Raw genomic sequence first — 12,946 nt, forward strand, 5'->3', positions numbered from 1 at the left:
CATCGTCCAATATTTATATTCTTACAAATCTGATTAAATTGATACTACATACAGTAAATAATAAGTTACAGGCGGATTAGATTTGTTAATAATTGCTTTATATTAGTACGGATACAAATATTTATTCTAAATTGCCAATATTCAATAAATTGGAATTGTTTATTGCACCTTTTGTCAAAGGCTAATATCTCCGCCAGTTAATTGGACATCAAATATTGGACTGAGCACAGAAGTTGCTATATTTGACGCCTTTCTATAGAACATCTAGACAATAATGGTATACAAACAACCAGTAAGTTTACATTGAAACAAAACCACCCACGGGCTAAAAGACAATTTTGTTGATTAGTTTCAAAAATAAAACTTCTTCTTTTAATACATTTTGTAATATTTCAATTACTACTGAACAAACATGTCATACATCGGTCTGTTCAAATAGTCTACAAGATAATTTATCAATGCTGAATTGAAAGACAAATGGTGTTGGGAAAATACACAGATATATGATAAAGACATGTTTTCTTTAAATCAATTCTTGTATATTTACCTTATTCTGAAGTTGGATTTATCTCAGTTTCGAAAACAACCGATTTCCGTCTTTTTTAAAAGCTGTAATTCAGTCGCGGTATAATTCTTACAGGGAAAACGGTACTATTTATTCTGCCATATATAGGCGACAATACTAACATTTTCTAAATTTACCACTTTTTATAATAAAAACCTAGATAAAACATTTATGTGTGGTGTTAGTTCTTTATTATTCTGTTTTTAAAAATTGAAGCCAAATAGTATTATGACCAACTTCCAACAGAGCTTGATTGTGTTATCCATGCCCACCGTCATTTTACACCAAATTTATGAAAATTTGGAAGTCTTTTCGAATAATTCACCAGAAATTTTTTCAATAGGTTTAAGATTTATGTTGTAAATATACACACTGCAGTTATTCATAGATAAATAAAAAAAATATATTGTATCCTAACATCCAATCACAACGCTCCTAAGTTGACTTCCTAGGGTACACAAAAGTCCAGAATAATGCTGGGAAAATGAAGTAGTACTGTTTTCCCTACACGCGACGGGCGCTTTGTAAATATATATAATTTCATTAAAGTTGCACGTCATTTTCCGCGTATGTCTGTCGTCTGCAACACATAGTTGAGAATGTACAGTGTGAGAGAAAAAAAGCTTGTTTAGTAAGATGCGTTTTTGCACAAGTTGATATGATTTCTGCATTAAACGCGTATTTGATTTATTTAATGGAAATATTATACAAATATAGCCTTTATATGAGGTCGATACATTTTACAAGGATATATTGACCTGAAAGAAGTATATTGACTGAGGACGAAGTCCGAGGTCGATATACTTCTTTGGATCGATATATCCTGTATTGACCTCATACAAACATACAAAAGCTATTGTGAAACCCACTTAGGACTAAGATATGTCGTAAGGCCATCCTAAGACTTGTCTAAGTCCTATGACAGCTTCGTGAAACTGGGCCCATGGGCCTTGTTTTCGAAAGTATCATAAGATATGTCATAAGATATATCTTGGGACATATTTTATGATGATCTTATGACTATCATATGATATGTCATAGGATGTAAATCAAATCTGTCTTAAGAGAGTCATAGCTATGATGCTCTTATGACTGACATAAGTGAACATTATTTTCTTTTATTTTAAATAATGATTAAAAAAAATGATAAATATGAAAATGAAAAATAAACATAAAAATTATGAACATATTATTTATTACCAGTCTTAATATTTACGAATATTTTATTTTTTTCATTATAATGAACATGAAATTTTATACAAAAAGGATTTGAAATATGAGTTGATAATTTGTTTAAATTTAGTTTGTAATATATAATAAATCTTGAACTTCGCTTTCGTGTATTATTATACATGCATCGCTATTTAATTGTGAATACTGTTTAGATTCGATACATCGAGAACCCGCTTAACGAAATGCCCGTGCACATACGTTAATATAGTACTATTAACTATACTAGGAACGAAATAATATGTATTATGAGTGAGAAAAGAATTCCAAATTGTATGTCGCAGGAGTTTCAAATTTTAATTCACGTACATGTAGTTGAGAAAAATAAAACCTTTACTATTTAGCTAACTGAGAAACACAACAAATATTTTTAAAGCAATTAACATGAAATTATACATGAAAAGTAATTAAAATTTTAGTTGACAATCAAAGAGTCGCGAGGGGTCTTAAGTTTACGACAAAAGTTATGACAAATCGTAACTTGGGACACTTTCGAAAACCTATCTTACGACTATGACATGTCCTAAGACCATCATAAGACATGTCTTAGTCATAAGATACTTTCGAAAACCAGGCCCATGGATATATGGGTCATTTTCAAAAAAGGTCGAATTTTCAGTACACCCATGCTAAATTTTTTATTTCTAATGGAAATTTCAGTTGTATTAATGGTTTAATTGAAAGCTTGTCGGATTTGTGATTCAGGGGTCTGGTTTTCGAAAGTATCATAATATATGTCATAAGATATATCTTAGGACATAGTTTATGATCATCTTATGACTATCATATGATATGTCGTAGGATGTAAATCAAATCTGTCTTAAGAGAGTCATTGCTATGATGCTCTTATGACTGTCGTAAGTGAACATTTATTTATTTTAAATAATGTTTAAAAAGTGATAAATATAAAAATGAAAATGAAAAGTATGAACATATTAATTATAACCATTCTTAGTATTTACAAATATTTTATTTTTTCAATGAACATGAATTTTTTTACAAAAAGGAATTGAAATATGAGTTGATAATTTTGTTTAAATTTAATATGTAATATATAATAAATCTTGAACAATAAATCTTGAACTTCGCTTTCGTGTATTATATTATACATGCATTGTTATTTAGCTGTGAATACTTTTTAGATTCGGTACATCGAGTACCCGCTTAACGAAATGCCCGTGCACATACGTTAATATAGTACTATTAAATATACTTGGAACAAAATAATATGTATATTTCTTATACAAAACCATGAGTTAGAAAAGAATTCCAGGAGATTCAAATTTTAATTCACTTAGTTGAGAAAAAAAAAATCTTTACTATTTAGCTAACTGAGAAACACAACAAATATTTTTATTGCAAATAACATGAAATAATACATGAAAAGTAATTAAACTTTTAGTTCACAATCATAAGACCATCATAAGTCATGTCGCGAGGGGTCTTAAGTTTACGACAAAAGTTATGACAAATCGTAACTTGGGACACTTTCGAAAACATATCTTAGGCCACATCAAATTATTTAATTTCTTGTTCTACGGATTTTTGGACTTCAAAATTTGGGGCGAGCGAGCGATTTGAAAATTTTAATAAAAAAATATTTAATTTGCAAATTTTTGAGGCGAAGCTTGAAAAGTAAAGGCGAGCGATTATAATTTTTTTTTGTAAACATAAAATAGTATGTTTTGACAATATTAAAGCTTGATTTATCACTTGTACTTTGACATTTCTTTAATTTCTGAAGTATTTTTCCCTGTTCACCAAGAAATAATTAAATCTGGCCTATGTACAATGTATGTGTGACTGACAATGAGACAATTCTCCTTCCAAGTCATAATCAGTTTGGGGACAACCCCTTATTGTTATAAATATCCCTTTTACTCGTTTTATGAGGGATCAATATAAGTTATAATATATTTGTTTGTACAAAAGGCTCATATTTTCTCAAAGAACTACATATTTATCTGGTATTAAATGGTCAAAACATGTCCAAGAATTTTGTAATATTCCTGGACTTTAACCATGTTAATTCATTTACTTTTATACAGTTTAATATTATTCAAAATAAGTGTCTGAGACCCCTCTTTTAGAAAAAGTTGTTTAAAATATGATGTAATGCTCCTCTTTTTGAGTACAAAATTCTAAGTTTTCAAAGGTTTTGTATAGAAGAACTATACAAATCCTTGGTATTTCTATTTTCTTTTCTACATCAGTAAAATGACCCCTTGTCTGAGGGAGGGTTGTTCTCAACCTGATAATAACAAACACAGGTCAAAGTACGGCCTTTTACACAGGGCTTTGATACAGACCAAACAGCAGGCTATAAAGGACCCCAAAATTATTAGCGTACACAATTCGAACAGGAAAACCAACGATCTAATTTATATATCCTGTATATCCAAACGGGAAAATACCAATGAACAACATCAACAAACGATAACTGCTGAACGACAGGCCCCTCAATCAATCAGGACAGGTGCATAAACATGCAGCGGCTATGGATAGTTTTGTTTCGCCAGCATGCAATATAATTACAGTTCATTGTTGAAGGCAAATCCTTCAGAAGTTCTTTGTACTTTATTCTAACAACAAACATTTTTTAATAGGGAATGTAAGTAAGGGGGAAAGTAACCAATTTTTTGTTCTTTACAGGTATTTCCGCCGTTATAAAGGAGTAGGTCCGGTAAGGGCCGATTTTGGCCCCAAATTTCAGTTTCATCTAACGAGATATTTAGGACACTTTTTAAACACTAAAGTGTCTATTTTAAATGATTCGATTAGTTAATGCTAAATATTTTAACTGATTCAGTCATTAAAAACGCTCCGATTGAAGCTTAAATATGAAAAATCTAACAAATATGCCAAAAAACGTCACTTTTCAGATGGTTTTCGTCAAAAATGAAAGTGGCCGCATCCGTGTTCATCCTCAACCTTTATATATGTTATGTATTATCATCAAATACAACTTACATTTCAATATTATGAATGAACACGAATGCGGCCACTTTCATTTAAGACGGAAACCAAACTTAACTAAAATGCTATAATTGTAAAGATTTCAGTAATTTAGCATGACTTTATGATGCTAGTACACGATATATGTGCATTGTATTGTCAAAAACAGCACATATTGATGTAGCAGAAGCATTCTACTTTCCAAAAAATAGCTAAAAGATTACATTTTCACAATTTTGCAAAACTGCTTAATTGTGGGGCCAAAAAGGGGTCTTACTGAACCTACTCCTTTATTTCGGAGCACTCCCGCTTTGGATAAATAGGTTTCATGCTGAAACAAATATTCTCACAGATATTTACAAAGTGTGGTGGGGTGCTTTTATGTTTAAAATCGTTATATACAGGTTAGACTGTGATTTTAAAACCAATGTTGATATCTTTTTATAATATTTACAAAAAAAAAACGGTGCGGGAAATGGACATGATTACATTTCCGGATGCGGGAAGCGGGAATATAAAAAAAATAAAAAAATTCTGTTTTGAAAAAAATAGGTGCGGGCGGGTCCGTCGAACAAGGAATCAAATTGGTGTGGCCTTACGACTATGACATGTCCTAAGACCATCATAAGACATGTCTTAGTCGTAAGATACTTTGGAAAACCAGGCCCCAGAACATTAATGATAAACACACCTTACATCTATTTTGATAAGATTAAACTGCATTTAAGGCCGATTTTTGGGGTATTTGTGTGCGTACATTGTCAGAAAAACACATTTCAAATGATTTTTTTCCGATTTTCTGATCGCCTTGATATCTGCAAAAGGGACTTTTTAAGAACTTTAATTATAATTCTAACGAAAGATCGTAGCTTCTTTATCATTGTATGTAACAGATTATCTACAAACTAAATTCAATCAGCGTACAGGAGGTTCATGTCTATCCTGTTACCGCTACTTAAATCAGTCGTTAAATTATTCTCCCTATGAATATTGAATCAGTCGGTGTTGATTTCAAAAATGCAAAGTAATCTTCACATTTAAAACGCCTTGTTTCTTGAACGACAGTGTAGAGAAAAGAAATTTGAAGACATTTAGTGAAAAAAATAGAGCGTACTTTTTTTCATGTCTATGCTGTTACCAACCATTTTGATTAATTACACTAACAGTATGGTTGTAAAAAGTGCAATAACGTGTTGGAAACCAAATTCACAATAGAAAACCATAATCACTTCACCAAAGGGAGTAGTTATTTCACAACAGCAATCAAAAACGAAGAAATTTGTCTATCCTGTTATGTCTGTCCTGTTACTATTGTTGCTATGGTTACAGTAACAGGATAGACAATTATAGACAAAAACGTCGTTAAATTTTTTATCTTAACATGTAGGTGGAAAACGAATGAAATATTTCATTGTTTGAACTCATCTTAAGGTTATAACGTCTTAATCTTCCCAATTAAGCTTTTGCAGGTGCAATACTGATATCGGTAACAGGATAGACAAAAAGGTAACAGGATAGACTTTTATATAGTGATATATCAGAAACGTACGTTCCTGTTACCAACGAAATAAAGAGAAAAGTAAATTAACTTATGAGGGATTTACTTGATGTTGGGTTTATTTGAAAGGGTGAAAAAGGCCGAACAATATGAATTGCTATCTTAGACTTGCATTACTGGTGGTAATTTTTACAACCTTTGCAAACCAATTTTTAGAGCCATTTTTCAGTACAACCTAGAAAGTTGGCAAATAATCTATTATTTTACAGAATGAATATATATAGAAGTTTATTCTCTTGAAAACCATCTAATTGGTAACGTAAAACAAGCTTAACATTTTATCAAAACCTTTTCTTAATAACCCAAAATTTCTTTTGAAAATGGTAACAGGATAGACAAAATATTGTACCACCGATCAAAAAATGTTTCAAGATATTCTTGTATGACATCATTAAGATTGCATCTTTTAATATGACCCTCTGCTGTTGTTTTTTTATTTGGTCGGGTTGTTGTCTCTTTGACACATTCCCCATTTCCATTCTCAATTTTATTCTTAAAGTACTGTTTGTTTTGATTTGCCTATTTAGAGGGTTGTTTGAATAAGTAACTTTTGATAAATTTTTCAATTTCAAAATTGGAAATTTTTTGAAAATGACGCATATGAGAGATTTATATGTTCTTAACACCAATATTTATGTAATTATTATATTTGTTTTGAATTTGTAGCCAAAAACGATTACAAGTATTTCAGACAAAGCACAAAAAGCCTACAGACTACTTCTAAATACAACATAAATTTGTTGATATTTAAAATTTGTTATTGTTTAAGAAGAATCAGTTAAAACGGACGAAAGCAAAATAATATCTATGACAGATAAAAATAGTCAAACTTAAGATAAAAAGTAGAAAAATCTATGAATTGATTGACAAAAGTGTTAACTATAGTGTTCCAATTTAAATTCAGTCAGGCATCTTTCTTTAAAAAAAAAAAAAAAAAGTTATAGAAAAAAAAGAGTCCAATTCTACAAAAATAATTGATTCTAATATGCAACATTTTAATCGAACAATGACCACTTTCCCTTCAATACAATACAATATGCTCTTCTTTTTTAAATTTATTTGAAAAAATGAAATATTGTTCACTACGATAGTCATAATAACAATTGATAGAAGGCCTCGGTGTCCAAGTGGTCCAAGTGGTCCAAGTAGTCCAAGTCTGTATAGCCTGTGTACACTGAGATGGTGAGGTAGAACCCCGAATGTTGCAGGTGCGGTCGACATCAATCTTTATTGACTATGACTGACAGTTTTCCTTCGGAAGGTCAATTGATCTCTTACAATAAAATCCTTCGCTGAGCGTAGCCTGATACGACCGCAATCTGTGCAAATAAAGATTTCTTCTTGAAATTTTTCAAAAAAATGAAATTTCGAAGAAAAAAATCATGAACCCTCTAAAATATTCAAAGGTGTAATGAATTAACCCCAACATCATCCTTATCCCTCCCTTTGTGATATGGAACCTTGTGGTGCAATTTCAGAGAGGTCCATACACTTACACACAAGTTAGTGTCTGGAAACTACAAAAATGATTTTTCCCCGTTTAGCCCAGGCCCTTATTCCTAAATTGTTGGTACCATATCCCCCAAAATCAATCCCAGCCTTCCCTGTGTGATATAGAACCTTGTGGTACAATTTCAGATATATTCATATACTTACACACACGTTAGTGTCTGGAAACAGCACTTCAAACCTGAAACGTAAATAAAATTATCGGAAAACCAGCAGCTATAGGACGTAAGAACTTAACCGAGAACTTAAATCTGAGATAAATGATTCTAATAAGTTCAGTCGGACTCTGTGTAATGAAGAAAAACGTAGATACACACGTTTCCACCTGCAGAAATTTAATAATATGTGGCATTTTAAACTCACTTTGACTGTTTTAATATCAATAAAGCAATAAGGTTTACAAATAATCTAAACTTTGTTTTGTAATTTCTTCATATTTTTGTTTGTAAACTTATTGATAAGTTTGATAATATTCATTATTGTTCAAACATTGTATTGTTAAATCCGCCATTTTCTAAAAAAAAAAAAATTAAAAATGCCTGTACCAATTCTGGAATAAGACAGCTGTTATCCATTCGTGTGTTTGAGCTTTTGATTTTGCTATTTGATAAGGGACTTTCTGTTTTGAATTTTCCTCTGAGTTCGGTATTTTTGTGATTTTTCTTTTTTCTGATACTGGTTAGAATTACCAAGATTTCGCCAATTTATAGCTTGAAAGAAGATTTTTTTTTTTAAATTCTATACAAAATGATATAGTGTGTTCCTTTCACTGTTTATAGTAATATTTTTATACTGTTGCTGTGAAGGGGAGGACGGAATGCATTAATTTTAACAGATTTTTTTAACTTGTTTATTCAATTGAAATATAACAAAACAGTTGAATATGGCTAAATTTGACTATGAAGTACATTTTTTCAAAAATATATTTTTCAAAAATATGTCAGAAATGTACTGCTACTGAATAAGCTTTTCCGTACTCTTAACGATGACTTTTCTTTAAAAAAAATTGCAACCACACAGGGCAAGTGGGATGGAAAATCCGTAACGAAAGAATAAAGTTAACTCACGTAGAAGTACGATATTATTAATCGATTCTGACAGAAAATTTTCAATACACCAATTCATTTAACAATTTTAAAGACAAAGTTTAATTAACAAATGGTAAACTTCGGTAACAAAACCCGAAAGTTATTTAACAGCTACAGTTTTCAATCAAAAGTCAAAGAATCAAATATTTTTTGTCTATTTATTAAAAATTATGGATTCATAATGAATGTGAAAACAACGTGCACAGATGACTTCGTAAAAATATGCATGCATGCTTTGGTTCAATAATTTACTTGGCATTGTAGTTACTAGAAACTCGTTTAACATATCATAAAAGAAAAATAACAAAAATGCCAATCTCCATGAAAAACTCAAACACATCCAATGAATGGAAAATGACTGTCATATTTTTTACTTTTTGCAGGCATTTCCTCCTGTAGAAAAAGGTGAATCAAATCTGGTTATCCGTTATAACAGTCAGTTTTTTTTTTATTGAAATGATTTATTTTTTATCGGAACTGTAGGGGTGGGTTTTGGATTGGGGTAAATTTGTTTTGTAAGATCCCTTATCAAACACTGAACGGTTTTAAAACCACTTTTATCATTTAAAAAAAACAATGGTCGGACTCTATTCCAATTGTTGTATTTATAAAGTACATCGAGCAAAAATGCAATTAGATATACTATTTATATATTGTTTATTTTTGTTGATATACATAAGACCTTTTTGATGTTTTATGCCTAAGAACCTTTGCTAATACCAGCATTTACACAACAAAATAAAGATTTGCATGTTTTCACTATCAATAATTTATTATCATGTTCATTTGTGATATAGCAGAAATGTTTGTAGAAACTATTGACATTCATAAAATTGGACTGAAGCTTGGTTGTGAATGCCAGAAGCGGCTTTGTAATTTGTTCTTCACTATATAGATTTGGTTGTGCATGCCAGAGGCGGCTTTGTAATTTGTTCTTTACTATATAGATTGATTTATTCCCATGAGATAACTCATATAACTATGTTTTTCAAAAGCCTTTCTTAGAAGTTATGTTATAAATGTTCTGTTAATTCATTGTTGTAAATTTTACAATTTAGAATAGTGCAAATAACATTTGGTATACCCTAAAGTAATTGCTGTGTTACGGATATACATGTTACAGTAAATGATTCTTGTATTAATCGAAACTATTACTCAGCATTATGATGCTATTGACGTAGCAATGAAAACATTAAAGGACAATCGACAGCAACCCTATAAGAGATGACTTGTTTTGTTTTAAAAATATATAGTCAAATCATCGTTTATAAATTATATTACATTGAGGCCTTTTGTCTGGGGAACTTAATATGGGATTTCTCTTGTTTGGGACGAGGGGACTTGATAAGGGAGTCTTTTGTCCGGGATGAAGGTAACTGAAGTGAGTCCTTTATCCCTGATCTTTGGTTGAGGAACGTGATAGAGAATTCATTGTCTGGGGTCTTATGTCTGGAACTTGACAAGCCAGTCTTTTGTCTTTGGGCTTTGTAAGAAAGTTATTTCCGTGGACGATATATTTTGTACTTAAATTTACATCTTTGGACAGGCATGTTCAGAAGAGATACCAGGATTGAAATATGTGTTTGCAACAGACGCGCGTTCAGTCTACAAAAGACTCATCAGTGACGCTCGAATAAAAAGAAATGTTAAAAAAGCCTAATAAAGTACGAAGTTGAAGAGCAAAGAGGATCAACAATTCCTAAAAGGATTGCCAAATATAGCTAAGGTAGAGTATCCCAGTGGTAGAAAAGCCTTAGTTTTTCAATTCAAAGTTGTGTAACCAGTTATTTATAAGTATGACCATATCAAGGATAATTCATGTCAGCGCCGACTACAGGGCTGGTGATACCTTCCGGGTACTTAAACTCCACCAGCATTGACATCGACCCAGTGCACTTGGTTGTAATTAAACTCATCATGGATTTTTTTTTTTTATTTTCGCCAGACGCGCGTTTAGTCTACAAATGACTCACCTGTGACGCTCAAAAGACATTAGTTGCAAAGTAAACATTTATTATGTGAAATTTTAATTATAATGAGAAATATTTATTTGTTAGATAAGGCAAACTTAATGTTTCGACAAAAATTCTTGCTGCAATAGGTGAGAAACGGGGAAAATGTGTTTCGAATAACTTGCAGACGATTAGATGGCTATAAAATTGATGTCTTGATTACTGTTTGATGACAATTAAAGATACAATACAAACGCGGGACACACTCTAGTTGTAAATTGAATGCATTGTAAACACCAACAGAAAAATAGATTTCTGTAAATTATCTTGTGAATAATGTTGTACGAAATACATTTCCCAATCAGTGGTCTTTAAAAGTTGTAAATATTATCTTTACACGTGCAAGCTCATTGGCACCATTAACAGAGGTTTTTCTCTCACCAAGGAATACCATTTTCAACGATTCCGAGACACTTCCCCGGAACGTATAATCACCTCCATACCATATATTACATCTAGATCAGATATGAGTTCATTTAAAATGAAAAAAATATAACATCAACGTTCAATTCCCGGAAGTAAGAATTGCTGCGTTGAGGTATTTTAATACAAGCAGAGCTGTAACAAGGAATAATAAGATTATGATAAATATCTGTTTTCACTGAACATTGTAGTTCCGTGACTTAAGCTAATTTTTACCGTCGTCTTTGTATAGACTAACTATAAAATAACAGTTCTTTGACTTTTACTGTTTTCATGTGTTAATCAACGGGTTTTGTTAGCTATAAAACCTGAATTCATTCATGTTTTCAAAAGAGTTTTCGCTAAGTGTGTTTAACTAATTACTGGAACCAATCAAATTCCTCTTTTGAGTGATTAACTATTCAAATGTATTCACTTCTTGGCAATAATAAGCAAATAATGTCTACTGAAGAAATAGACTGCATGAACTTGCATTAACCTCGGAAATACATCAGTATATAAGAGTATATAGTCATCATATTGAACATGTAAAGAAAATCGCCCCACTCATTTTCTGTAATTTAGAATGCTAGTTAATTTTGTTTCTGTCGATTTCTTTATAAAATACTTGCTGAAAAATATTGGTTGAAAACTTTATTTTCACAACGGCATCATAGTTTTTAAATCCTCTAAAAGGGTTAAAATGCCAGTAACAAATACGGAATATGACAGTTTGATGTGTTTTGACTCTGCTATTTGATTGGGGACTTTCCGTTTTAAACTTTCATAAGAGATCGATATTTTTGTTATTTTACTTTTTACAATCACTGCTTAAGAAAATTGAAACCTTAGATGAAATCTACGGGTTGAGCAGTCGTAGCAACACTAATAAGAAAACTAAGATACAAAGATGTACACAATTCAAACTGAGAGCCAATTATATAACTGAACTTATCATAGATACCGGGATTGAAATTGTGTATTTGCACTAGCCGCGCGATTCGTCTTCAAAAGACTCATCAATGACGTTCGAATAAAAGAAAGTTAAAAAGGCTGACTTATTTGATGATTAATACCGGTAGTAAATAATTAAAGAATGAAGGTTCTAGCTTTTATATGATATCTTTAACTGAAGAAGAATTTATTACTTTACAGCAATCTTAGAACTATTGTGCTTTGACAAAATAAAATAGATATATGAGTATCATGATTTTAGTTAAATACTGTATGCGGCCAACTTAATGCTTTATATTTTATTTTTTTAAGTTGTAGTCTGATTGGCATGTACTCCACATCTCATTTAGTTCATAATGACATACATCTGAATATCTATTGAAAGGTATAAACGTTTCACTATCATATTTCGGATTAAATCTGAAGCTTAATTTAGAAACGCTAGTTTATTGTTGCGTTTTAATTTTACATCACTGAACGAATCAAGATGGGATCAATATCCGGTTTGATTTTGTTTAATTAAGGAGATAGTCATTTATAAAAGCATCAATTAACCCGTAATTTTATGCCTAGAAAAGTCAATTTTATGACAAAGTAATTACTTAATCCTAATGCATCTTTCTTTATAGTTGATGAAAGTTGATGAGTTCAGAATTGTTCAAGGTTCACAAGT

The sequence above is a fragment of the Mytilus edulis genome, chromosome 6 (assembly GCF_963676685.1).
Source record: "Mytilus edulis chromosome 6, xbMytEdul2.2, whole genome shotgun sequence".
Classification (NCBI taxonomy): domain Eukaryota; kingdom Metazoa; phylum Mollusca; class Bivalvia; order Mytilida; family Mytilidae; genus Mytilus; species Mytilus edulis.